The 27,216-nt window shown below is 45.1% G+C and overlaps 1 protein-coding gene and 2 long non-coding RNA genes across 8 annotated transcripts in view; 2 read left to right on the top strand and 1 right to left on the bottom strand.

The window, feature by feature from the left end:
* Positions 1-4,069: 4,069 nt before the first annotated feature.
* LOC308591345 lies at positions 4,070-11,173 on the top strand. 6 transcript variants are annotated; one of them, XR_014010110.1, is made up of 4 exons: positions 4,168-4,273; positions 7,385-7,580; positions 8,428-8,501; positions 8,963-11,173. It is a non-coding gene; the product is annotated as an uncharacterized lncRNA (long non-coding RNA). The 6 variants fall into 6 exon arrangements; XR_014010108.1 differs by lacking the exon at positions 7,385-7,580 and having other exon boundaries at positions 4,070-4,273; XR_014010111.1 differs by lacking the exon at positions 7,385-7,580 and having other exon boundaries at positions 4,191-4,273; positions 8,431-8,501.
* Positions 11,174-13,405: 2,232 nt separating this feature from the next.
* Positions 13,406-27,216, top strand: part of LOC308591307 (beta-1,4-galactosyltransferase 3-like) — a 37,519-nt gene continuing 23,708 nt past the window's right edge. Inside the window, exons 1-2 of the mRNA XM_081202017.1 lie at positions 13,406-13,511; positions 16,007-16,180. The gene's annotated coding sequence lies outside the window, so the exon portion shown is untranslated. The remainder of the gene's footprint in view (positions 13,512-16,006; positions 16,181-27,216) is intronic.
* On the bottom strand, positions 15,231-27,105 carry LOC308591357. Its single transcript, XR_014010135.1, has 3 exons — positions 26,694-27,105; positions 26,081-26,151; positions 15,231-15,678 (listed from the first exon to the last, which is right to left on the bottom strand). It is a non-coding gene; the product is annotated as an uncharacterized lncRNA (long non-coding RNA).

Here is a 27,216-nt window from a genome sequence, read left to right as displayed (position 1 = left end):
TCCCCCTACATGACTCTCTGAAGGTAGTCTCTATTCTCTGGCCCTCCAAGCAATCTTTCTGCAAACTCCAGGGACTTTTAAACTTGCCTCTGGACTTCTTAGGCTTGGGGAAGGGTCTATGCCTGTGATCCTGTTTTACTAATAAAGATGTAAAATCACTTTGGGCATCACCAAGCCTTATGAAGAATGGTTGATGGAGTTGGGTATTTTTATAGTTTTTGTTGTGGGAGGGGGGGCTGTCCTAAATTCCTAGAATCAGTATAGGGTTAGAATTTAATCAAGCCCTCTGAATCCTCAACCCAGTAGCCTTTTCAACCTGATAATGGCAAGTAAGCATGAGTTGTTAATTGAACAAAGGAAGGTGGTGAGCCATTAAGAAATCTGTGCCAGATGCAAATGGTATTGAGCTCCCAGTTCTCCCCATTTTTCATACTTCTATCTTATCCTCCACACAAACTGCCAACTTATTTTATCCCTACTTCTTATTTTACCTCCTATTATCCCATTTCTTTATACAGTACAGTGGTACCTCGGGTTACATACGCTTTCAGGTTACATACGCTTCAGGTTACAGACTCCGCTAACCCAGAAATAGTGTTTCAGGTTAAGAACTTTGCTTCAGGATGAGAACAGAAATCGTGCTCTGGCGGCACGGCATCAGCAGGAGGCCCCATTAGCTAAAGTGGTGCTTCAGGTTAAGAACAGTTTCAGGTTAAGAATGGACCTCCGGAACAAATTAAGTACTTAACCTGAGGTACTACTGTATTCCCAGTTTATTATTTTAAATATATTAACCTTTATCTTTCTAATTTTCCTTGTCACCTCCTCTGGCCTGTTCAGGCCAGATTGAATTCTCCCCTGACTGTCAGTAGCCTTTACTCACCATTCAGGAAAATGGTATTTTTAACACTATGAGGAGCCCAGGAGCAAATTGGTCACAGGATCTCCTGGCAATGTCATCTCTTGCCAACTAAATAAATAAAAAACAGTAAATACATATATAATGCTTAAAAAAATACCCCACTTATATCTCAAGAGTTTAAGGTCAGTACAACAATTCACATTCATATGTGTCCACTTCAGCCCACCTCCTCTTCACCTTCCACCAAGAAATATAAACTTTATAACACTTTTTATTTTCTAATAAGCATTAACATCAGTAACAATGCAGGGCTACGTTTGAATACCCCTCTGACTGAAGGAAACTGAAGCAGGAGCCGGGTCTTCCACAAACACTGGAAGAGGGAACGGCTGAGGGCGTCGGCATGGTCCATTGATTTCCCCGGGCGATGGACGAGCTGGTAATGGTAGGCAGCCAGGAAAACAGTCCATTGCAGCATGCGCGGCAAGAGGACCGGTGGAGTTGGACGATCACCGGCGAGGAGGCCCACGAGTGGCTTGTGGTCAGTGATGAGGTCAAAAGTTCTGCCGTAGAGGTATTCATGGAACCTCTTCACTCCAGCCACAAGTGCCAGTGCCTCCTTGTCGAGCTGGCTGTAATTCCGTTCGGTCGGAGATAGCGTCCTGCAAAAATAAGTGAGCAGTGCTTCTCTTCTGTCTGGAAAACGGTGACTGAGGACAGCGCAGATGCCAAAAGGTGAGGCATCGCAGGCAAGGACCAGCAGCCTGGCTTCACTGTACTGTACCAGCACACTGTCCGATGAAAGGAGAGCCTTGACCACGTTGAAGGCTGCCATCTCCCGATGACCCCAGGACCAAGGTGTCTTCGTGCTGAGGAGTCGGTGAAGAGGCTCGGCTACCATCGCTTTGTGGGGCAGGAACATGTTATAAAAGTTCAGCAGTCCCAGTAACGCCTGCAACTCCATCTTGTTCTTTGGGATGGGGGCCTGCTGGATAGCGTGGATCTTGGATGTTGCCAGGTGAAGGCCGGAGGTGTTGATAAGATAGCCCAGGAGCTCCACCTGTGGAACAGCGATCTGGCACTTCTCCTTCTTTACCTTGAGCCCAGCCTCCTGAAACCTGGTCAGCATGGTGCGGAGGCACTCGAACAGTTGCTGGTGCAAGTCTGTGGACACCAAGATGTCATTAAAATACAGCACCACGCCCGGAAGCCCTTGCAGGAGACGCTCCATAAGGCTTTGGAAGATGCCAGGAGCCACACTCTCCCTGAACTGCAAACGGTGGCAATGGAATGCCCCTCGGTGGGTAACGATTGCCTGGGCTTCAGCGGTGGCATTGTCAACAGGCAGTTGTTGATAGGCTTGGGCAAGGTCCAGCTTAGCGAAGACCTTACCCTCACCCAGGGAATGCAGCAGGTGGTGGACAACAGGAACCGGGTAAGCGTGCTGCTGAAGTGCTTTGTTGATCATGCACTTGTAGTCGGCACAGATTCTTACCGACCCGTCTGGCTTGACAGGCGTGACGATGGGGGTTTCCCACTTGGCGTGGTCAGCCAGCTCCAAAACTCCTTGGGCAATCAGCTTGTCCAGTTGTTCGTGCACCTTAGCCTTGAGAGCAAACAGAACCTGGTGTGGCTTTAGCTTGATGGGGGTGACTTGTGGATCAAGGCTAAAGGAGATGGGCGTACCTGTATATTGACCCAAAGTGCCGTCAAAAACATCAGCAAATTCTTTGATCAGACCCTCAGTCTCTGTGTTAGAGATGGAGTTGATACCGGTGACTTCCAGGCCGAGGGCATCAAACCAGTCTAGCCCTAGGAGGCTTGGCCGCTGACCACCACCAGTCGGAGCAGGCCCGAAAAATCATTGAAAGTGATCCGGAACCGGCCAACGCCTACCACGGGAATGTCGTTTCCCTGGTAGTCTCTCAGGTGTATGTGGTGAGAGTCAAGTTGCCTTTTGGACACTCTGTGTACGAGTCTTTTGATGGTGCTCCAAGACACGATGGACAGGGCAGACCCGGTGTTGATCTCCATGTCACACAGAGCTCCTTCAATGAGCACAGTGACGTTCAGCTTGCGTCACATAGGCGAGTCTGTTTGGCCAATCGTGGTTCCGGACAGGCAGTGGCAGTTGGTGAGAGCGAAACAGCTTTCCTTGGCGGACTGGAGCTTTCCTTGGCGGACTGAAGTGAAGACTTGGACTTGTGAGTCGGTGAAGGGCGGGTGTCGGACAGAGCCGATCGGCAGACCTTAGCGATGTGGCCCCTTCTGGAACATTTACGACAGATGGCGTCTCTGAATTGACACTTGGCACGGGAATGGTTGCCTCCACAGCCGGCACATTCTGACTGGCCCTTGGACTTCTGTTTGAACTTCTCGCGCTCCCGCTTTGTTTGGTGCACGTCATCGTCTTCACTGGAGGATGCCTCGTCACTGCTGGCCTCTTCATGATGCACTGGAACTGGCTTCCTAGCAAGAAGCGGCCTGCTGGCCTTGAGGATCTCCTGGGCGGAGCGTTCAGCAGCTTCCGAGGCCACGGCCTCCTCAATGGCTTTCTGCAGCGTGAGGTCTGGCTTGGCGAGGAGACGCCGTTGCAGACGGATGTCCCGGACCCCGCAGACGATGCGATCCATCAGGGCATCGTCTAAGTCTCGGAACTCACAGTGCATTGCGGCCTGTCGGAGGGCGGCGGTGTAGTTGTTAATTGATTCCCCCTCTGCCTGGTTCCGGTGGTAGAATGCATGGCGGGCAGCAATCTTGTTGTGGGTGAACATGTCAGACGACACAGCAATCCTTCAAACAGCTCTTGTTTATTCACAGGCCCAGAATAGAACTAGGCTGAAAAAACTTATATACATCTATCTATCTATCTATCTATCTATCTATATATTTATAGATATAAAGAGTATAAGATATCTATCTATCTATCTATCTATCTATCTATCTATCTATCTATCTATCTATCTTATACTCTTTATATCTATAAAACTTTCCGCGATGCGCTGTGTGGCTGGGACGCTGATCTGACTGCCTCCCTCTCTTCCCGCCTTCCCTCTTCATTACTTTATTCCCCCCGCCCCTCGGCTTCTGTCCTAGCCCCGCTCCCCTTTTTCCCCGCGGCCGCCAATCAACTCCCGCTGGCCGTACGGGACGTCACGAGAGCCCCAGCTCCGGTTGGCTGGTATCCTTCCTATTCCTTTTTATGTATGGGTTGTGGAGGGAGAGCGCAAATACGCACGCGCATATTCGGTTTGTTCTTTTTAAAGCCGACCCGCCCCCGGGCGGCGCGCGATTGTCTCAGCTTTCAATGGGGGGACTCGGAGCTCTGCTTTTTCTTCCTCCTCCTCCCTTCCCATTCCGCCTCCGCCTCTCTCTCCCTCGGCAGGCAGCCCAACAGACCGACCAGGAACGGTGAGTGACTGACTGGCAGACAAGCCTGGGCAGGTTTCCTCGGAAGCAAGTTCCGTTGTGCCCACCGGGGGCGGGCTGGGGGGCTTCCCCCTCTCGGCAGCCTGAGGGGCTCCCGTGGCCCCAGGGGTGGTTGTTGCATGGCAGCCAAGTTTTTCCAGTGGTGGGATAGGGTTTTCCCGTCCCTCTTGTCTTCCAAAAGAAAAGAGGTGCGCAGGGCTGAGAAGGGAAGGCAGCTCTCCTTTTCATTGGGACTTTTTTGGGAGGTGGGGAGAGTGCCTTCCGTTTCTTCCTTTTCCCACTTACGTCCTCCCTCCCAGACAGACCCTCTTGAACCCAGCCTCGTGAGAAACCGGGGCCGCTGGTGGGGAAGGGTCCCAACCCTGCAGGAAGTCGGCTTTCTTTTAAAACAGGAGGGAGGGTCGCTTTATAACAAAAGTAAACTCTGATCCCAGGATGAGGGCCCCTGCAATCTTGTGGGACGCGCGTCTCTCCCATCAGGAGGAATGTGGGCTTCCTTTAAATCGGAAGTGAACTTTTCTTTGAGGCTGGGGGCCACGGGTGGGCTGGTTGAGTGTATAAGAGAGTGAGTGAGTGAGTGAGTGTGAATGAATGAATGAATGAATGAATGAATCAGTCAGTCCATGCTTAGTTTAGGAGAAATTAATCTTTCTTAGTGTTTTTCCTTTTTAAACCAATATGCCTGGATCGGATGTTAGGGGGCATGGGGGAACTTTGGTAGGTCCCTGTAGCCTTTTGTTAGGTCTGTTCTAATAGCATCAAGATATGAAGAGGCCCTTGTTTCCTGTGTGCAGGGGACAGGGGTGTTGCATCAAAACTTCTATGGCTGAGAATATGCAGGATGGGTTGGAAACCTTTTGCCGTTTTGTAAATACAGTTAGGAAGGTTGCACACCCCAGCACAATCTCTGCTAAAATGTGCACTGAGATTCCAGGGGGTTCTAGGCGCTCACCAAGGGTTGTTGGGAAGATCGAGGTACAACAGAGACTAGTGCCTTTGAAGGTTCATTTAACATATTTACACCTGGAAGTCTGCAGTGAAGGAGTGCAGAGCATTATATCCCAAGAGTATCTCTCATGGCTCTTGCCATAGCTTAAGCCTAAAGCAGCAGTTGGCCATTTGCTCTGCCCAGCAGCTCATGGAGGTCCACCCTTTGTTGCCCACCCTTCTTCCAACACACCTCACTAAACCCTTCTATCCTCTGCCCCCCCTTCCTCAAACCTGCACATCTTTTACTGTGACATCACTCCCCTACCTGATCACCTTGGCAACCCCTGCTTTGCACAGATCCAGGAGTCTCTCTCTTTGTTGTGCTAATGACCCGCAATCAGTACCTTTGTTAATGGCTTATTCTTGGCTAGCTATATGAACTAGCTGGGCTTGTGATCCCAAACTTTAAAGCAACAGTGCTGTACTTGCCTTGCATTTGTTATGTGACTTTTAAAATCTGCCTTCTCAGCCTTGTGCTGTCCTGATTTTTTGGACTACAACTCCCACCACACCTGACTGCTGGTCATTCTGGTTGGGGATGAATTGGAGCAAAGCTGGGGGAAAGGCTGTAATGATCAAATTCTACAGTTCAATTCTGCAAGTCCTGCCCCTAGGCAAAGTGTACAGGGCACCTGTGACTAATAGAAATATGAAAAATAGGAGAAGAACACTAAAAAACGTATACTAACATGACTTAGTCGGTATGAAGGGACAGGATACCCAAATCCTGTCTGTGAAGTCACCCCGAAGTCACCCCAGGCCTCAAGACTTCACACCAGGCCTCAAAACCAAATTTCCCCTTTCTCTCTTCTAAAAATCCACAGCTTCAGATTTTCTCTGCTTTCTCACAAGATGCTGCTGCATAAGCAAAACGTTATTTTTATCAGTACAAGAAAGCTTCAAAAAGCTAATGAATAGGCTCTGTCAGTGCCAAGCATAAGCAGGCCTGGAAACTGAGTCTTTTCTTACCCAGTTGCAACAAATATTGGGCACGCTGAAACGAAAGACTTCTCAACCCCCTTGGCTTCTCAACCCCCTTTTTCCTGGGAAGGGCGCCAAGAGTCTCCAGACAGGAGCTTTCTGTTCATGCTCAGGGAAACTCATGAGGCAAGACTCCTGAGGAGGGGGAGAAGGGGGAGGGAACTGGAAGGAATATATGCTCTGTGCAAATGACTGTAAAATTTGTGCTAAAGCTTGTGAGTTATCACACTTGCTCCTTCTACCAGCCCGGATGGTAGCAATAAAGCTCTTTCTCTGAATCAACCCTTGAGTGTCTGCTTGACTCCTACTTCCCTCTCCCGGGCGCAATGCTCTTCCAATCCATGGGCAAAGCCTGAAAAGGCTACAGGTAGACACTTAATTTCATGGTTGTGGGTTCAAGCCTTACATTGGGCAAAAGATTCCTGCATTGCAAGGGGTTGGACTAGATGACCCTCATGGTCCCTTCCAACTCTACTATGATTCTTTGATTTAACACATGCACGGGAAATTGCTGTAAAAGAGCACCTTAGACACATGACAATTAGTCACAGTTTACTTAGTGACATATGATGGTGTTAAGCTGCTGTACTTAAAATAGCAGCCTTTCTCTTCAAAATGAATGATGTGTGTGCATTGTTGCTGTGAGGTTGTTGCTCAATTGCTGTGGTTTAAGAAGTGATTGTTGGAGGTTTGGGAATAACCCAAACAGAAATTCCTAGGTGTCAGAAAAAATTATTTATTTATGCAACAACTGTGCCCATGTTTTGTTAGCCCCCAAATGGAAAGTGAACGAGGTCCCAGCTAAAGAGGAGTGGTAGATTTAACAAATAGAATAAGAGAGCAAGAAGAACATATATTTAAAGAAGAGTGGAAAACATTTGTTGAATATATGGAAAATAACTATAAAGCTGAAAACACTGGCAGCACTAAGATAAATACAACAGAGTAAATAATTTTTGATTGATGTAAAAGTGGAAAACTTATTTGCATGGAAAATATGTGGGAATGCATGATATGTAAAATGAAGCAGAAGAAGGGAAGTCATTGGATATTTAAAAGTTTGTAAAATGTTTGTTTTGAAATGTAAAATTTGAAAATTTAACAGAAATTATTATAAAATAGAAGTGATGGTTGGAAGTGCTCCAGTCCATAGAAGTTGTGCAACATGTCATTGTGAAGATCAGAAGAGGGGTTAGCCTAGGTGACTTTAGAGACCGCATCCTGTTCTTAGATTTTAATACAACTGTGAGAGACACTCCTTGAAGCTTACAGCAATTCATGGTTCAGCTGTGTTAGTGCATTATATCATAATCTACAGGTAGGGTATCATCTTTCTTTTTAAAATCATGGGAAGGTTGTGTATGCAAAAGGCAGGGGATTGGAAACTGAGTGCCAGAGCTTGCTTTCCCCAGTGAGCACTTATTAAGAACATCTAGCCCTTTAAGAAAAAATAGGTACTAACAGTTGCAACTTAGCAACCTATGGGTTGTCTAAGCAACAGAATACTTCTTAGTCTCTGGTTCGCTAGGGAAGCGTAGAGCTGAATCACAGGGAATCTACCACTGCATGACATATAGCAAGACATCTGTGCCTCTCCCTGTGGGTTAATGAATAAACTAAGGAGCAAAGAGTCACCTTTTTGAATAGAAGATACAAAAGAAGGTATAAAATTTGTCTATAATATTTTTTTTTTGCAAAGTGTCATTGACTGACTACTCCATATGCTAGAAGCAATCTGTAGGTTGTTGTTGTTGGCACCCATCTATCTCCAGAGTCAGTGCAGTGTGCTTCCAGGGGTGAAATCCAACCATTGCATTAGCAACACCCCCTTCTCTGCCTTGCTGATGTGCTCCAAAGGAAAGCAGAGCAATAAGTGGCACCAGCTTGGATGGCTCCATCCAACTGTCTTAGGGACTCCACTCCGGATTTGTGTAGGGTTTACTCCTTAGCATTTTCTTCGTCCAAAGATATTCCTCAAAGCAGCAGAGGTTTAGGATCAGGGTTTTCCTTCTAGGGTTATTCATTCTGTAAAATGAATGTTAATCATGTGTTCATCATTGAGAAAACAATTAAAGAGAGGTTTCAGTGAAAACAGGATACTGAACTTGATAAGCCTTGGATCTGACTCAGCAGATTATGCTTTTATCTCTCCATTTTATCTCTAGAAGACCTGGCTTGGCTTAGAACATTAAGTGGATGGTGCAGAAATTGAAATAAGATTGAAATAAGAAATGCCAGAGTATGTATCTATATATAACCCTCTAATCCAGGCATGGGGAACATGTGGCCATTCTGATGTTTCTGAATTACAACTCTCACCATCCCTGGCCATAGGCCATGCTTGCTGGGGTTAATGGGAACTGGGAGTCCAGCAACATTTGAAGGGCCACGGGTTCCCCAAATCTGCTGCAATCGCTTCTGGATTGAGAGGAATAGCTCTGTCGGTGGAGCATGAGACTCTTAGGGTTGTGGGTTCAAGCCTCACATTGGGCAAAGGATTCCTGCATTGCAGGGGGTTGGACTAGATGACCCTCAGGGTCCCTTCCAACTCTACAATTCTATGAAATGTCTAGAAATCTGAAGAAAGAGCATCTTACCCAGATATCCTGTCCAGTCTTTTCATTTTTCTCCCTTTTGTCTTTAAGATAGATCTCTGGGGGCTAAATTAAGATCTGACTTGCGCTCTCTTCTTTCCTATAGGCAGAAGAATCAGGCCTTATTGTGTCTGTTTTGTTATGTGTGAGAGCCCTGCAGCTCCGATCAAATGAAAATGATGACATGAAGACCTCTGTATGCAAAACAATTGCATGCCTTCTGCCGGAAGACCTCGAAGTAAGAAGAGCATGCCAGCTCACTGAATACATACTTGAGCCAAGCAAGGAAAGATACAGTCTACTAGAAGAGCTCTACCTGCAACAAGATAAAAAATTGGATGGAAAAAACTCCCTGTGTTTTGAGCTGCTGTTGGCTTTAAAGGCGTATTGGCCATTTGATCCAGAATTTTGGGACTGGAAAACTCTGAAGCGACACTGTCTCAAGTTGTTAGGAAAAGAAGTTTCTGAGTCAGAGGATGATCTGAGTTGCAGGAAGATGTCTTTCAATGAAACTGCTATGCTAGATGTTTTCCTAAGTGATAGTGAAGATAATAATTCTGAAGGTCAAGATACAATAAATCAGCCTAAAGTGAGAGTTAAAAAGCCCATTGGGTCCTCGGAAAGGTACCAGAGGTGGCTTCAGTACAAATTTTTCTGTGCTATTTGCAAAAAGGAATGTATAGAGGCCAGAATACTTCACCATTCTAAGATGCATATGGAAGATGGCACTTATACATGCCCAGTGTGTATAAAAAAGTTCAAGAGGAAGGATGTCTTTGTGACGCATGTGATGGAACATGTAAAAATGCCTCCTAGTAGGAAATACCGTGGTAAGAAGAAGTTGCTGTTGAAGAAAGAGAGGCTGGCGATGAGCAGTCTAGCCAGAATTGCTTCTGTGGCTCTTGGAGAACAACCCAGAACTGAGACGCAGGATTACATCACGTTTAGTAAGCTAGAAAACTGTCACTTGCAGGACAGGGACCAGTACCCATGCCCAGGCACGGATTGCTCCAAGGTGTATAAGCAGTTCAAGTACTTAAGTGTTCACTTGAAAGCAGAACACGAAAATGATCAAAATGCAATGCACTACATGGACATGAAAAACAGGAGAGAGCGGTGTTCATACTGCAGGCGGCATTTTGTTTCGGCTTTCCATCTACAGGAGCATGAACATGTTCACAGTGGCCCTCAGCCGTACATGTGTGTGTCAGTGGGCTGCTATGCTAGGTTTGGATCAGTGAATGAGTTGCTCCATCACAAACAGCAACACGACAATCTGTGTTATAAATGTGAGCTCAGTGGCTGTAACATTGTTTTCAGTGACTTGGGGCAGCTCTACCACCACGAAGCCCAGCATTTTAGGGATGCTTCCTACGCATGCAACTTTAGTGGCTGTAAAAAATTCTACTATTTTGAAACGGAGTTTACGGATCACATGTCAATGCATATTACAAATGGTCAAATTAAGAAGGTACAGATTAAGCAGGAGGAAAATGTTTCTGGGGACAGTCTTACCTGCCTTTCAGATTTGGAAGTGTTTGAACAAAAAGACCCCGCCTGCCTACATGAGAGTCTTAATTTGCCTTCAGGATCTACAAATTCAGAGGCAATCCAGCAGGTTAAGCAAGAATCTACAAACTCAGAGGGAATCCTGCAAGTTAAACAAGAAGCTATGTTTGATGGAGAGGTAGATGTTAAAGTAATGACAGTTTAAGAAGCAATATTGGACCCCCTAGCCAGTGAGATGCAGTTGGTGCCATTGCCTGAAGCAGTTAGGTTTGGCCAGGCAACTCCTTTCTCTTAAACTCCCGTTAAAACGTTTTGATCTGGGTTAAGCAGCTATATAGTTATTTTAGTCTAACATAGTGTTTTATTGTCCAACATAGAATTTTAAAATTCATCTCTGGTTATTTTTGTGCTTTTTAAAACTGTTTTTAGTTGTTTTTATTATACTTTGTACATCACATTGAGATAAATATATTTGGAACGCAACGTCTTAAAGACTTAACCAATTTATTCTGGCAAAAGCTTTTGATTGCCTCAGTCCCACTTCATGATGCGTAATCGTAAAGTGGTAAGCATATAAATACATTATTCTGGCAGTGTCTTTCTGTATCATGGTCTAACATAAACAGACCTTTTCAGGGCTGTTCTGAGACAGATCCCAAGGTATTGGCTGCTATTAGAATACACTTCCTTGGATCTCCAGGTTCTGATTGATTTCAGTACATTTCAGTGGAAGGAAAATGTCAGGAAATAATGCAGTTTTTTCTGTGATGTTTGCAGACTAAAATAAAGATAACAAATATGACTCCAATTGGCTTGCATGGTTTTTGTTCCAGGTCTCTGACAATTCTGTGAAATACAGCAACTTCTCCTATTTTCATTTCTCACTGGATTCTCTTGACACCCTAAACCACAACTCCCATCTTCCCTTGCTGTGATACCATCCAGCAACATGCAGGTTCACCATCCTGCTTTGTATGAAGAGCTGTGCATCTAAATGTGGTTACAAGAATATGTGTCTTGAAATTGCACCACCACAATCTCTGGACAGCAGACTGAACAGGCACACAGATCACCTGCTCAAAATCATCTTTGTTATGGTAGGGCACTGAAACATCTGAAAGTTGTACTCGTATTTTACATGGCCGAAAAAGATCTTACAGCACTTTGCAAAGGATGGGAACCCATTCAAATAAAAGCAAGTAATTCTTTAGGGAGTCATTGTGCTCTGCTGAGTTAAATTAACATTGTATTGCAATGGGTCATTAGGTGTTTAATGCAACACAAAAATAAAACACTTTATGCTTCACCTATATATGAATTGTAGCCTTTTTAGGCCTTTTTCACGGGTGGAAAGAGCATTGCGCCCGGGGAAGGGAAGAAGGAGTCAACAGACACCGAAGGGTTAAACCAGAGAAAGAGCTATTTATTCTACCTTCCAGGTAGCAGAAGGAGCAAGTGTGATAACTCACAAGCAAGCACAAACTGAAAACATTTTTACATGCAGTTTTTTATCCATTCTTTCAAGTCCCCCTTCCCTCCCAATCTCCTGAGCTTGCATAGAATTGTTTCTCTCTCTCGTACTACTGGTGCTGTTCCCGGAGAAAGTTGCAAGTTGGATGTGCTGCTGGCAAGGTCAACTAAAGCCTGGGAAGCACAACACATTGTTCTTCTCGGCTACCTTTGTTACAGCAGAGCAAAAGCTTAGCTAATGCTTTTAGCTACTGAGAAAGTAATTTTGAAAAGTCTTGAGGCTTGAGGCCTGGTTGGGAGGGGGTGACTACACAGGTTTTAGGGTATCCTAACCTGTCCTCTCCTCTCCTTCAGAATGACATATGAATGGTTAGCTCACTGCACATAAGCACACATTATCCGCACATGTGTAAGCCACAGCTCTCTTACCTGCCAAGGTCAGAAATAGCACCATGCCTAGAACTCACTCCATGATAAATGAGGTGAGAAGGACAAAGGATGTACATTTCCCGCCCTCCTGTCTATTGTTTGGATTGGTGATCAAAGTAAAAGGTATTTTGTATGAACAACAATTAGCACTTATAGGAAGGGGAGGGAGGGAATGAAACGTATACTTTATATACGCCAAAGTGTGCTGTAAACTGGGTGCTGATGTATCACGTGCTTCAACAAGACTGCGTACAAATTGTGGCGTCTCTCTTCCTACTCTTAATTTCTGTGTCATTGCTACTCTTAATTTTTGTGTCAGTTTCCCCCCAAAATGCTGCTGCTCCTAGAACCTGCTAGGTTGGCAGCTAGGTTAGCATATAAAGGGGCAGTAATAACACAAAGCTCAGAACGACTCTGGTCAGAGTCTCTTCTGAGCCTACACAAGATGATGTGAAGGTATTTGTTGTTTATTCACTCCATTTCTAAACTGCCCTTCCCCTAATGTATGTTTATAATGAAGGTACATAGAAGTGGTTAGAAAAGAATATGAAACACAAAATCCAAATAGTTAAAACTAGGTAGAAAAAGAGAAAGGTCTGAATGCTGTAATGTACCAAAATTTTAAAGCTTGCTTTTTAACTGAAAAGCAAAACATTTCCAATTTTCTATGACAAAAACTTATTTTTTTAAAATCTCTAAATAGGAAGGAAAACCAACATTAATCCTATAACGAGCGAATAAACAAGTCTCTCCAGAGTACTGTAAAATCTGCGGATCACATTCGCCCTTGCTGCAGCTCCACGCCGAAAGCTTCCCTTCCTCCCCCGCCTCTCCGAAGTAGCCCCGCCCCTCCTCCCCATTGGGCAGCGCTGGGAAATGGGGCGGGAGGGAAGAGCCCAGCTCCAGCAGCGCGATGCATTTGCGTCATCGCCCCGCGTGAGGGCCGAGCGCCCAATGGGAACCTGTCTTTGGCGGCCTCCTTCCCGCCCCGTCGAAGGGCGGCAGCATGAGCAGGAGCCGGCAGTGGGCGGGGCCGTCGAGTCACGTGGGCCCGTCCCCCGCCGATGTGGTCAGCGGCTGCGGGGTCACGTGATTCGTTGCCCACGCGCGGTGGGGCCGGGTGCAGATGGCGGACGCCGAGGCTGACGCGGCCCTGCAGCTCTCGGCTCCGGCAGCTGCAGGCGGAGCTCAGCGAGCAGGGGGTGGGCGAGGGCTCGTCGGGCGCCTATTGCCGGGACTTCTGTCAGGTGAGCGGGGCGGGCCTGGAGCGAGGGCGGTTATTGGGGGGGGAGCGGAGGAGGGCCCGCGCGCGGGACGGTTGGCGGCGGCGGAGGGGGGAGGGCCAGGCTGGGCCGCTGGAGGAGGTTTGGGGCGCCGGGGCCCCGCGGAGGAGGAGGAGGTTGAGGCGCAGGGGGCGGCGGCGGCGAGCCGTTGCCTGGCGCTGGGGAGGCGGGGCCGAGGGACCGACGCCGCTTCCCGTTTCTTCTGCTGTCGGGCTTCGCGGGAGGTTCGGGCTCCGGGACCCGATGGCCGTCGCTCTTCTCGGGGGGCTCCCTCCCTTCTCCACCCAGCCCAGCGCGCTCGGGCTTTCTCCGCGCCCGCTGCCGGATGCTCTCCCGGCCCCGCCGCCTCTTTTTGTGGCAGCGCCGGAATTGAAGGAGGAAGAGGAGCAGTCGGTTAAGCGGGGGGGGGGGGGCTTCGTTTAACGAAATCCATGACCCCCCTCCCTCCTTCCGCGGACTCTTTTCTCTTTTCCTTGCCTCAGTTTTCACCCACATTATGTCCCCTTTGGCCGTAGCTTTCTAACAGCTGTAGTTGAGGGTATCAGTTGTCCAGTTCTCCCGCCTCTTCATCTCCCTCCCCCAGTTTACTTTAAATCCTTACAACAATCTGGTGTGATCTAGTCCTGCTTTGGCTACCTGTCCAGCTTCTTACCGCTAGTTGTTTACATAGCTCTTTCGCCCCCAATCTTACATAATTAAGATTTTTGTGCGTACTGTACTTTGCATCTACTGGATATCTTCACGTTATTTGTTTCCAATCTGTTTCTAATAATAAATTCACCATCTCTTCTTCTGTTGGGATATTATGCATAGTATCTTGGATGAGGCTGCCCAAATGTGTGTTTTGGCCCTGCTTCAGGAGCTTCCAGCAATTAATTGGGTGGCTGCAACAGAAATGGCCTGTTTTCTGAATAAATAGTCTCAGCGGTATGACTTTATTTGAAAATGAATTTTTTATTCTTTCTCCATCTGATATTGCCATAGTTTTTCTGTGTTATATATCATATTGGGTTGAAAGTTTCAACCAAGCGTTGTTGAATGTAGTGTGCATGCAAACATGAAAATGTCACATCACATATAACCACTGCTTTGAAGTTTCTGCAAAGAACTTCTGTTGGGTTGAAATAAGCGACAGACGAATGGCAAGGTGTCATATGGGAGGCATCTCTCGAGCATGTCTCGGAGAGTCCCTTTTATTGAATATTACAGCATTACCACATATGTGCTTGTTGCTGATTGGTTAACATGAATACAATGCAAAGGTTGAATATAGGTATTAATCATCAATAGATTAAAGGTTGGGAAAGGGAACACAGAATTGGACAGGCGTGAAACCTACTTATTAAACTATTAACTAGTGATTGAGTATTAAGACTTAAACTATTACTAATGATTGATATAGCATGACATGAAAGAACATAACAATCGCGTTCCGTAGATGTGGTCAACAATGTGTTAAGAACAGGTCAGGGTACTGAACTCAATGTGAACTGATCACAATGTGAAACTTCCTCCAGCAACATGCATTCCAGCCACTTCCTCCAGTTCTCTCTGCTGCACTAGGGAGTTCCCAGTGCAGCTAATCCCATAGTGCAAGCACAGACTGATCAGCTGGTGGTTGGGTCCTCAAAGTGCCTACAGTTCCCCGTTTGACCTGAGAACGACTTTATATCATGTCAGATATTATTATATAGAGAGCATATTTAATTAGGCCTATGAATGGAAGTTTTCACAGTCCTGGTTTAGGCCATGAGTTCTTAGTGAAATTTAGAAAATAATTTAGACAGAATGTTGAGGTGGTTCACATGTCACGTGTCTGGGGTGGCTCAAAACTCCAAGATTGCCGTGACGACCATGGGGCTGTCATAGAATATTGCTGGCTCAACACATGTGGCAGGCCACACTTTGGATCTTGTTTTCTCAACTGCACAGGAAGAAGTTGATCTGAAAATTTGGAATGTTGACACCAGCTCCTTATCATGGTCCAATCGCTTCCTGTTGAAATTTAGGCTTTCAGCACCTTTCCTCCTATGCAGAGATAGGGGGACCTATTAAGATAGTCTGTCCTCAGATGCTAATGGATCCTGTGTGTTTTCGGACGGCTCTTGGTTGCCCTTTATGTTGATGACCTCTGTTGGGAGACAGAGAAAATTTGTCCTTGTTAATTCTTCTTCACCTATCAGTGGCTTTTTATACCATCGACCATGGTATCCTTCTGGAGCAAATGTCTGAGTTAGAGGTGGGTGGCACCGCTTTGCATTGGTTTAGGTCCTACTTGGATGATCGTTTCCAGAGGGTGATGGTTGGGGACTGCTCTTTGGCCCTTCAATGTGGTGTTCCTCAGGGTTTTATTTAATCCCCTATGCTATTTAACACCAACATGGTTATCTGGAATTTTGGAGTACGCTGTTAGCAATATACTGATGACACATAGTTCTGCTTCTTCTTTATACTTGCAGGTGCAGCAGTGGATGTGCTGGACCATTGTCTTTCCTCAGTAAAAGACTGGATGGGAGCCAACAACGGAAGCTCAATCAAGAGAAGACTGAGGCACTGTTAGTGGGTGGTTTCCTAGACCAGATGGATGGGAGGTGACCTGCTCTTATGGGGTTACACTCCCTCTGAAGGAGCAGGTACATCACTTGGGGGTACTTCTAGATGCTTTGCTGTTGCTTGAGGCTTAGGTCACCTCAGTTGCGCGAAATGCCTTCCCTCAGTTTCAGCTGGTGGCCGAACTGTGCCCCTATCTGGACAGGGATAGCCCAGCTTCTATCATCTATGCTGTGGTAACTTCTAGCAATGCATTATACATGTAGCAGCTTCTGATGATGGTTCAGAAAATTCAGCTAGTGTAGAATTCCTCTGCTAGGTTGCTCACCAGGGCATGACCGTTTGAACATATTACACTGATCCTGGCCTAACTGCACTGGCTTCCAAATGGTTTCCTGGCCCAGTTCAAAGTGCTGGTCTTGTCCTATAAAGTCTTAAACTGTTCATGACTGCAATACCTCAAAGACTGTGTATCCCCATGTGAACCAACCCAGAACCTGCAATCCTCATTGGAGGCCCTTTGTGTGCCTCCTCAATGAGAGGTCAGGAGGATGGCAACAGGAGAACAGGCCTCTATTGCAGTAACTCCCCATTTGTGGAATGCTCTCCCCAGGGAGGATCGCCTAGCACCTTCATTATACATCTTTAAGTGTCAGGTGAAAATGTTCCTATTCAATCAGGCCTTCAGCTGATTAACATTCTATGTCCTCTTAAATGTTTTTGTGGGAGGTGGGGTCATGGGTTTGTCTTGTTCTTATTTTTATTTTTATTTTGTATTTTTATGCTGTCAACCACCCTGAGATCTTGGATGAAGGGAGGTAAATAAATAAGTAACTTAAATATTTAATCATGATTGATGAGGAAAACACAGCAATATTAAAACTCCACAATATATGCAGCATTAAAAAACTTCCAAGGGAGTGAAACTGTTAAAGGGTTTGCAAAAAATAATAATAGGCATTTTGCTTGATGTCAAAAAGGCCACAGCCGCACCATAATTTTTAAGCACCATTATACCACTCAGTGTGGGGAACAGTGATCTCGTAAGAATTCTCAGCACCCTTAACAATCTATGCTTCCCAGGATATTTTTTGGAAAGTCATTTCTGCTTAAAGTGGTAAAATGCTGCTTTAAATGTATGGTGCAGATGTAGCAAAAGATAGCAAAGTGAGCAAGAACTCAACAGCTGGGGCACTACCACCAATAAGGCCCTCTTGTTCTGTTACATTTAAGCTGGTGGGGACTTCCAGAGGCGGCTCCTCAGAGCTCTTAATGTATGACACAAGGCTGATAATGGAGGCAGGTGTTTCCCTGTTCTAAGATGTCAACCTGGTTAGCTCAGTTGGTTAGAGAGCATGGTGCTGATAATGCCAAGGTGGCAGGTTCAATCCCCCTTTGGGGCAGCTGCATTTTCCTGCATTGCAGGGGGGTTGGAGTAGATGATAATCCTCAGGATTCCTTCCAACTCTACAATTCTATGTTTCTGCTCCCTGAGGAAAAAAATAAATGTGTGGAAGAGATGGGGAGAAAGAAAAAAGGGATAAGAAGTATATGGCTAGCCCACTGTTAGCTCTGGCCCCACTGTCTTTTGGATTGGGGCCTGCCCATTGTTAATTGCAGCCCCACCCACTCACTCTGATACAGCCTCCGAGATGTTTCCTGTCTTAAAGTCATCCAAAGTGGCCATCAGTGCTTCCTATAGGAGTGAGTTTCATAGTTGAACTATGCACTGTGTGAATAAGTACTCCGCCCGCCCCCAATCCTAAATCTTCCAAAATTCAGCTTCAGTTGCTTTCCTAGTGATCTCTAGATGGGAATTTGCATTTTTTTCACAGCTGCCACATCCTGGGTCAACACCTTCATTGAGCTATCCACTGCAACTCCAAGGTCTCATTCCTGGTCATTTCCTGCCAGTTCAGGCCCAGTGAGTGTATATGTGAAATAAGGATGGTGATTCTGTCACTAGGGGGCAGCCTCACCCTATAGCCACTTCTGGAACATGATCTACAGTATAAAGCTGAGATGTTAGGAGACTTCACACCTTCAATTGACCATTATATGGCCTTTATGCCCCTTAGTGAAGCTGAGTGATGGACTTTCACGTGGCTGGAATTGGGTGGATCTGTTGTAATCCAAGGCTCCACTTTGCATTTAAAGGACTGACTTGCCCAACTATGGTCATGCCTTTCACAGCCCTCATTAATGCATTTTGACGTAGTAGAACAGGAAGCCCACAGGTCCAAAACCTGTTTCCTGTTATTCATTCTTCATCTTTTGCCTCCAGCTGGAACCTAATTTCCTGCAACCACTGGAAGCTGCAGATGCAAACAGGGCCATGGAAAGGCTTTGACACGCAATAATGCCCGGAAAAGGGAGTCAAGGCCCAGAACAGGTAGAAACTAGAGTGCAAAGAGCCACCTGTTCACACCACTAATCAATGTACTAGCAGAAATGTGAGAAACGGGGAATGAATAAGAGGCTGGGCTTTTCTAGATAACCATTTTATTGTGTAATAAATGTAAAATTGTTACATAGGATCTAAACACCCCTCCACCACTAACAGTACATTTGTTGCAGACAAATGAATTATCCTAGTACTCATACAGCAATATTTTATTATTTGCTAGTAAAAAGTCAGCATTCCCCCAGCAACATGCATCTCCTTTATTAAGAAAAATGTATCATAGAAATGTCAGAATCAGACCTTGAGTGTGGTGAGACCTACACTTTGGAATGCCCTCCAATTATATATTAGATAAATGCCATCTCTATCGACTTTTAGGCACTTGCTGAAGACTTTCCTCTTTTGATAAACCTTCCAAATGGAGATTGTGATCCCAATTGGTATCTGCAATGCACGAAAGCTGTAGGAGCATGTGGCCTGGGCTGGATGTCTCTACTGGGTCAGCCAGCCGATGGCCTTTCCCATCTGCACTGTCTGTCACACTTTGGAAGAAAAGAACAAGCTGAGATAAGCAAGCTTTGCTGGCATCAGGGCCCTGTTATGAGGCTTTCCCTGTTAGCCTCCATTTCATGTTCAGCAGTGAACCAAAGATGGCTTTGGCTCAAGCAAAGGACTGTGGGTAATGACCTTCCCACCTTGACCATATGCACAGTCTTGTAGTTTGATTTCTCTATGTTTTACTTTCTTACCAATGAGGTCATGAGGATCCGGAAAGTTCCTTGATTGACTCACCAGGAAGCTAGGTTGCCAAATGCAGATTATTTGCATCTAAAAGTTCCTTCATGGAGCTATGGAAACAAGCTTGTGCACCAGCCATAAATTCTATGGAAATGCAGAGGCATACCAGATAGAACAATAAGATCTGCAGGCAAGGTAGCATAACTCACCAGGAAGCCACTCCTTCTGACAGGTTAAATCTCCAAGATAAACCTTTTGGATAAGTGACCCTTGTTTGTTTGTGTGTCCCAATCTATGTCTTACGAAAAATGTCCATATTACATTACATGCCTCACCCCAGCTACGCCCCTGTCTGGAAGGGTCCAGATCACACACAGGACAGGCTAAATGATCTTTTTGGGCCAGTGTATTTTTGAGTCCATGTAGGCGGTAATTTCACAAAGGGTCCCCCAATACACATGTCCATCAGCCACCATGTTAACAGCCCCAGCACAGGAGGACGGAGACAGCTGGGAAGTGATGGATTGCTATCTCCACCACCCACCTTCTTAATTAGAGCCAGTTGAGGAAGTAGCCCTGGCTGTCAGTTTCCTCCTCCTCAGTTTTGGTATTGCACTTGCAGAGTGCCAATCGAGATAATTGAGTTAATATATTTTTTAAAGGAATGGCCATGAGCATTTGTCGTCTCATCACTGAGATAGGACAACCAATCCCCACCCATTTGAATTTAGAGCCAAGAGTGAACAGGTTAATGTAACGTGGCACATGCATTTCTTATTTACACTTTTGCTTGCAGAAGAACATTGTAGGGTGTGGAAGCTTGCCACTTTTTACACCCCAAAGATAAACATGTTTACTCAGACATCTCACTGTTTCCTGCCTATTAAACAGAGTTTAACTGCAGCCTTAATTATTGTAGATCCAATAATCCTTTTACTTGTAACCTTCGTTTGAGCAAGTTGTCACACCCTGTCCTAGTGGCATTTAAAGAATAGATGTTGCAGAACAGATATATTTATTATATTTGACTTTCCTTCACGTTGGCATATTGAGATTTGCCGGGGATCAAACCCAGGACCTTGGACATGCAAGGCACATGCTCTGCTATTGAGGTACTTCTTCAAATGCTGATCCTTTTAAATATTAACTTTCCGAATGCTGAAGCCAGGGCAGTGAATCAGTAAAGGAAGTGGGTTTTAATGTGCAAATAATCTCATCTTTAATGTAAATGAATAAAACCTGTGGTTTTAAAACAAATAAACGTGTGTAGACTTTTATTGACTAGAGAAGCTGCCACACCTGCCTCTGTATTGGGACATAGGCAGTTACATTGGCTGTGTACACACTTCAACTCTGAAGCACATTTGGAGCGCGTTGTTTCCCTCAATAATTCTGAGTACTGCAGTTTATCCACGAGAGAGTAACGACTCCCAGCAACCCTTCACAAACTAGAGTACCCAGAATTATTTGATAAAAAGAAGGTGCTTTGAATTTGCTTCAAAAGTGTTGTGTATAAATAGCCATGAATTAGAGTATTTTCCCTATGATGATAAGCCCGCACTGAACCACTGCAGCCCAAGACACACTTTAGTGTTCAGCCTACAAAACACTATATGACTTCGTTCTGAGTAAACCAGCATCGGAGCTGGTTACAAGTTTAAGAGGGTAGTTCAGTATGTTAAGGAGCTATATCCAGGGTGCATTAGATGTTTTCAAACAGGCTATATATCAGGGGTATAGCATATGCTTTGCACATCAGTATATGTTTTTCTCCCTCGTAATAACAGACCCTGGGGTCATATAGTGAAGCTCAGTGGACTTGGGAACATGGCATACTGCCTTATACTTTGCAAGAACATTGGATTGGTCTATCAAATTTGTTATAATCTACACTGACACTTACTGAATCAGACCATTTGTCTGTCTAGCTTAATATTTTCTTCCTTGTTTCTCAGACCTAAGTCCTCAGCTGTTGTTGGGACTTGAACTTTCATCATCTCTGACCACTGATCCTGTGCTGAAGGGCAATTGTTCTCCAGGGTTTCATAAGTTGATGATGATAATTTTATTATTTATAACCCACCCAACTGGCTGGATTTCCCTAGCCACTCTGGGCAGTTTACGATATATATCAAACATAATAAAATATCAAACTTTTTTTTAACATTCCCAGCTTAAATGAACTGCTGCATTGCAGGGGTTAGACTAAATTACTCTCGGGGTCCACATTTCTCTTGATTCTATGCTGGGGATCCAACCTAGAATCTTCTGCCTTGAGTCCCAGGCTATGGCTGTGGCTATGGCAAAAGCAAGACCCTATTGGGGTGTTAATGCTGTGAACCCCTCCAATATAGTCTCAGGTTGAATATATTTGTAAATAAACCATAAAGACACCACAGTCTCTGCTGTGTTCCATTTCCAAAGGAAACATGAACCCTGGGTAACCCCCTGGAATCTCACACCACTTAAGAGATTGGGATGGATATGCAACTATGGATGAATAAATGTGTATATAGCTTATGTATTCATACACATACTTGCATTGCTCTTTCCTGCTTCCTTTTACTTCCTCTTGTTTTGTTAGCTCGTTATTATAATTTAAGGTATTGTAAACTGCATTGAATGGGCATTTTGCCCAGAAAGGATGGCGTTCCACTACAATGTACCAATGTTATACACAAACTAATTATCCAAGTGGTGAAAAATGCTTACTCTGGGTTTGTTTTTTCCAATGAGGTCACAGGAAGCTTAGGAGTAATTTTGTATTTGTTTACAAATATGCAGGCTTATGCTTAGGTGAAGCTCACGGTTTTGCATGTCCCAAAAGTTTACTTCTCCCTCCCCATCAGATTTCTGGGGGAGCACCACCAGAACTAAACAAAAATAAGCTCTGCCTTGCTCGCAGGCTGACCCACAGTACTCTACAGACACGGATTACCACATTCCTTAGTAGACAGGAAAAAAACTGCTCCCTCACAGAACAGTCACTGGACATTGTTAGAGTTGGCTAATTTCCTTAACCGGGGTGGGGAAACTAGTGCTTAAGATTTTGTTGGTCTCCAATTCCCATCAGCCCCAGCTAGCATGGCTTAATGGGCAGGGATGATAAGAGTTGAACCCCCACAAAACATCTGAAGGGTCACAGTCTCCTCACCCATTTTTAACAAAGGAGTGGACAACTTTGACAGGGTTATTTCCAAGTCCAAGGCTCTGGCCATGAGTCAAACCATCTCTTGAAGTTGTAAGGGACTCCAGGAGGAGTCTTGCCAATCCCCCAACAATATAACCCCCACCGAAACCACCACAGTAGTAGTAGTAATGTACCTGTGGCTAAGATCATGTAGTTGTAGTATTCAATTACACCCTGATAAATACTGTAAGTTCTTCTTGTATACCTGATCATTTTGACTGGGAAATAGGTGGCACAGCCTTCACTCTGCTGATAAACATTAACCATAACCACAAAAATAGGGGTGGGAAGCCTGTGTTTCTCCAGATGCTGTCCCCAGAATAAATACCTTTGTGCTATTTTTGAGCTCCCCAAGGCAACTGACACTTCCATTCTCTGGAAGCTGCTCTTTGTTTAGTGATTTAGTGATGGCCTAAATGCATATCCTTGCCCTTAAGTATTGGCTAACATTAAAAAGGAGGATAAGGTCAATTTTAGTACTTGCAGCTTTCAAAGAGGTACTGAGTGACTTCATCTTGGAATCAAGTCATTGATAAGTATGGCCTTTCTTTGGACATTCTGGGTTCATTAGACTTGTAGATGGCATCTCACCACATGTAATCTCATGCTTTAAAACATTGTCTTTGTGCTGGTTGCACTTCTAGTTGTCTGTCCAAATGTGCCCCTTTGTATGCCAAACTACTGATTCAGATTCCTCGCCCTCACTATGTAACCAGCAGCACAAATATCAAATGAAGAGAAACCCTTACAGCTCTGCGGCTCCAGTTTATTATGTGCTCTGCCATAGTTGAAGAATGCTATTGCTGGATCTCCTATGAAGAGAGATTACTTCCTGGTTTGCCCAATCTAGGTAAAGGGACCCCTGACCATTAGGTCCAGTCGTGTCCGACTCTGGGGTTGCAGCGCTCATCTCGCTTTATTGGCCGAGGGAGCCGGCGTACAGCTTCTGGGTCATGTGGCCAGCATGACTAAGCTGCTTCTGGCGAACCAGAGCAGCGCACGGAAATGCCATTTACCTTCCCGCCAGAGTGGTACCTATTTATCTACTTGCACTTTAACGTGCTTTCAGACTGTTAGGTTGGCAGGAGCAGGGACCGAGCCACGGGAGCTCACCCCATTGCGGGGATTCAAATCGCCGACCTTCTGATCAGCAAGTCTTAGGCTTTGGTTTAACCCACACCACCACCCGCGTCCCTCCCTTTACACCTCTGAAAAAATGGCCTGTTTTGCCTTTAGAGTGACAATTTTAAGGAGAAATGTTTGTAGGGATGTTAAGTTAAATTCTGAAGGGGAGCAAACTTTTATTTTAAAAAATGTCTGGTTTGAAAAATTATTTTGACCCTTCAACTTTTTTAATTCTGTTTTTATTCTGTTTTATGTGTTTTATCTCTCGTAATGGTTTTGGCTTAACAAATAAATAATAACAGATGTTGGACTACCCCACCCATCATCCACAGCACAGCCAATAGTCAGGAATGTAGTCCAACAACATCTGGAAGGGAACAGGTCCCGCACCCCTGCAATAAAGGTTTTTTTTTTTTAACATTACAAGCTTTGGTATACAGTACTGCTTACTGTCAGAAGTCACCCCGAAGCACTTTACACATATCAATCAAAACTCTATGACACAGAATCGTAAAATACAACTGAAACATCAGTCACAATACCATTATAATTAACACAAGATTATCAAAGGAGACGAAGACTGAAAATAACCTAGATATGTTGACCTCCAAGAGCTTGGGAAAACAAGAACGTCTTCACCCTGTGGCAAAATTCCATCAGTGTTCTATCCATCCCTCTGGGGGAAGGGAGTTCCGTAACTGGGTGCACCTACAGAGGTTATGTACTTTAACAACCAAATTAGTGTAAAGTTACATGGCTGTCAAGGGCATCCAGCCAAGCCCAGTGCACATTTTATTTGGAATATTTTATTATTCCAGTGGGGCTTACTCTTAAGTAGGGATGGGTGAAGATGTCAGTTTTTGTTTGTGGCTCATTTTTCCACTCTTAATTCAGTTTTAATTTCACATCACTTTGTGACTTTTGAAAAATAGTCCTTATGAAAATTCATCAGCATTTTAGTGATGATTTTTCCAATTTTTAGTATTAATATTATTATTATTATATTACATTTGTATACCGTCCTTCATCCGTACATCTCAGGGCAGTTCACAACATAAAATAAGATACAGAGGATTGCTTCATGGGATCAGTAAGAAACTAAGTAGCAGTGTTTTCTCAACATTTCCCCCCTAAGTCAGAGGAAGACTCGCCTACTGAATTTTAGGATACAGTAAAAGCTATGCCTTTGAGAACATTTTTGAAAATGTTAATATGCAATTTTGCCAAATATACACATTTCTGCAAAGCAATTTCTCCTAATACAATGCACCTTTGTGCACATTACATTACTTGCCTAGGGAAGTGTGAATTTCGAAAGCTAACAGTGTTTTGGTTTGCGTCTTATTTTGGAAAGTGAGAATTAGGCAGGTTCACCTTTAAATGCAGACTGAATTGAATTTCCCACCACCACTACTCCTGATAAAGTTTGCATGTAGAAGGTGCTGCTTGACACAGTTACACAATTCCATATATTTGAATCAGCCAGTTCTACCTGTTTGTTCACTGACTAATCCTATAGCAACTTCCTACCATCACCGCACAGTCAAAAGGACACACAGGAACATATACATTCCGTTCCCAGGCTGTCACTGAAAGGTTGTCTAAACAGCAAAACATATACTTCCTTCCTTTTCCTGTAGACCAAAGGTTCTCAAAGTTTCTATCGGGGTGTGTGTGTGTGTGCTGCTTGAGGGGCTTGCAAACTACCAAGGTTCACCAGTCACAAAGAAAATGGTGTGGGGTGGAGCCAATCACCAAATGTTGGAAGACAGTGCAATCTTGGTGCAACTGGCAGATACCAAAATAATCTAATGATATCTAACCCCACTTTGCAAATTGCTAAAAACATTGCCACAGCAATTTCCTTGTGGCAAACGGCTTGATAGGGCAGTTTCCTATACAGCTATTAGCTCTGGAAGTATTGTGACTCAGCTCCACATTTTAGCAAGAATTTGCTCCCTGCCCTGCCTCTCATACTGTATTTTGTAATTTCATCTCCCCCTTTTCCATCTTCTCCCTCCCACATACTGCCAATTTCTTTCATCCCTCCTTATTCATTTTCCTCCTACTATTATGCCATTTCTTTATATTCCCAATTTCTTGCTTTAAAAATATTAATATTTTATATATTTTCCCTAATTGTTGTTGGCACCTCCTCTCCAGCCCTTCTCTGACTCTCAGCGGCCTTTACTCACCATGCAGGGAGACAGTTTCCCTCACGGTATTTTTAAGACTCTGAGGAACCGAGGGACAAAATAATAGAATTCTAAAGTTGGAAGGGACCATGAGGGTCATCTAGTCCAAACGCCTGCAATGCAGGAATATGCAGGTGACCCCTTATAGGGATAAAACCTGTAACCTTGGCATTATGAGTACTGTACCAGGCTCTAAGCAACAGCTATCCTCACTGGAACTTGTGTCAATATCATCCCTTCCCCAGCTAAAAAAACAACCACCGAAAAGTGAATACACATATAGTAGCTTAAAAAACCTATATCTTAAGATTTTGAGGTCAGTACAATTCACATTTGTGTGTGTCCACTTGCAATGTATAGCCCTCCTTCAGTCCATCTGCATATGGGGCTCCTCTTCATGTTCTGTGAAGCAATATAAAATTTAAGACTTTCCATTTTCTACAAAGCAACTGCTAAACGTTACAGTACAGGATGGGGCCACTAAAACTCCCGGGAGAAACTTTCGCTTTTGTTTGTTTACTGTTTTTCACCTCAATTTGCTTTTAACCTGCTTTTTAACTCCTCGCGATTTTACTGTCTGGCTCAGGGACAGATTTAGGCTTGATTAGGTCCTAAGCTACTGAAGGTAATGAGGCCCTTTATATGTCCAGCTGTCCTTTATCAACAACAAATGGCCGTTGTTTCTGTGTTGAATATATGCTATATGGTAATTTATGGACCTAATAGGTATCTAAAGCCATTTGCCACTGTTGCTGTATGTGGGTTTTATTTTGTGTGTGTTTTTATCTTATATTTTGGAAATGTACATCCAGTTCCCCCCCCCCTTTAAATTATTTGAGGGCCCCCAAGGGCTATAAATCTCTCCGCGGCAGCAGCGGCATATAAATATTTCTATTAGGCGGACAAGCAAGATTCATCTCCCGCTGCCAAGGGGTTGGACTTGCCTCCCTCTCTCTCAGCGCAGCCCTGGTCGCGTCCAGACAGAGGCCAAGAGCGCAACAGGTTCGCACCGGAGAGCCTGGTTCTTTTAACTCCGAGTAATCCCCCTGCCCGAGGCGGCCGCGCTCATTCACTTCCCAAGGCTGCGCTCCGAGGGACACTGACGAGCGTTGGGGGCGGATGGAACTCGCAGGCTCCCTTCTCTCCTCCTCCCCTCCCCTCTTCATTATGTACTTCTCCCCTCGGCTTCTGTTCTTCTCCCCGTTCTCTTTCCTCCCCCCCATCCCTCTCCGCCAATCAGCGCCCGGCGACGTCGCGAGCTCCCCGGCTCCGGTTGGCTGGCGTTGCGCGCGCCGCCTGCCCATTCCTTTTGTGTATATCCTGAGGGGAAAAGAGAGGAACGCGAATGCGCGTGTCTGTCTTTCGCCCTCCCTCCCTGCCGGCGCGCGATTGGCCCGGCTTTCAATTGGGGGGATTCGGAGCGCCGCTGCGTGACGCGCGCGCGCCCGCTTTCTCTCCCGCTTCCCT

This window comes from Podarcis bocagei (genome assembly GCF_964188305.1).
Source record: "Podarcis bocagei genome assembly, chromosome: 7".
NCBI classification, from domain to species: Eukaryota; Metazoa; Chordata; class Lepidosauria; order Squamata; family Lacertidae; genus Podarcis; species Podarcis bocagei.
Note: the sequence above shows the minus strand (reverse complement) of the source record. Positions and strands in the feature narration are given on the sequence as shown.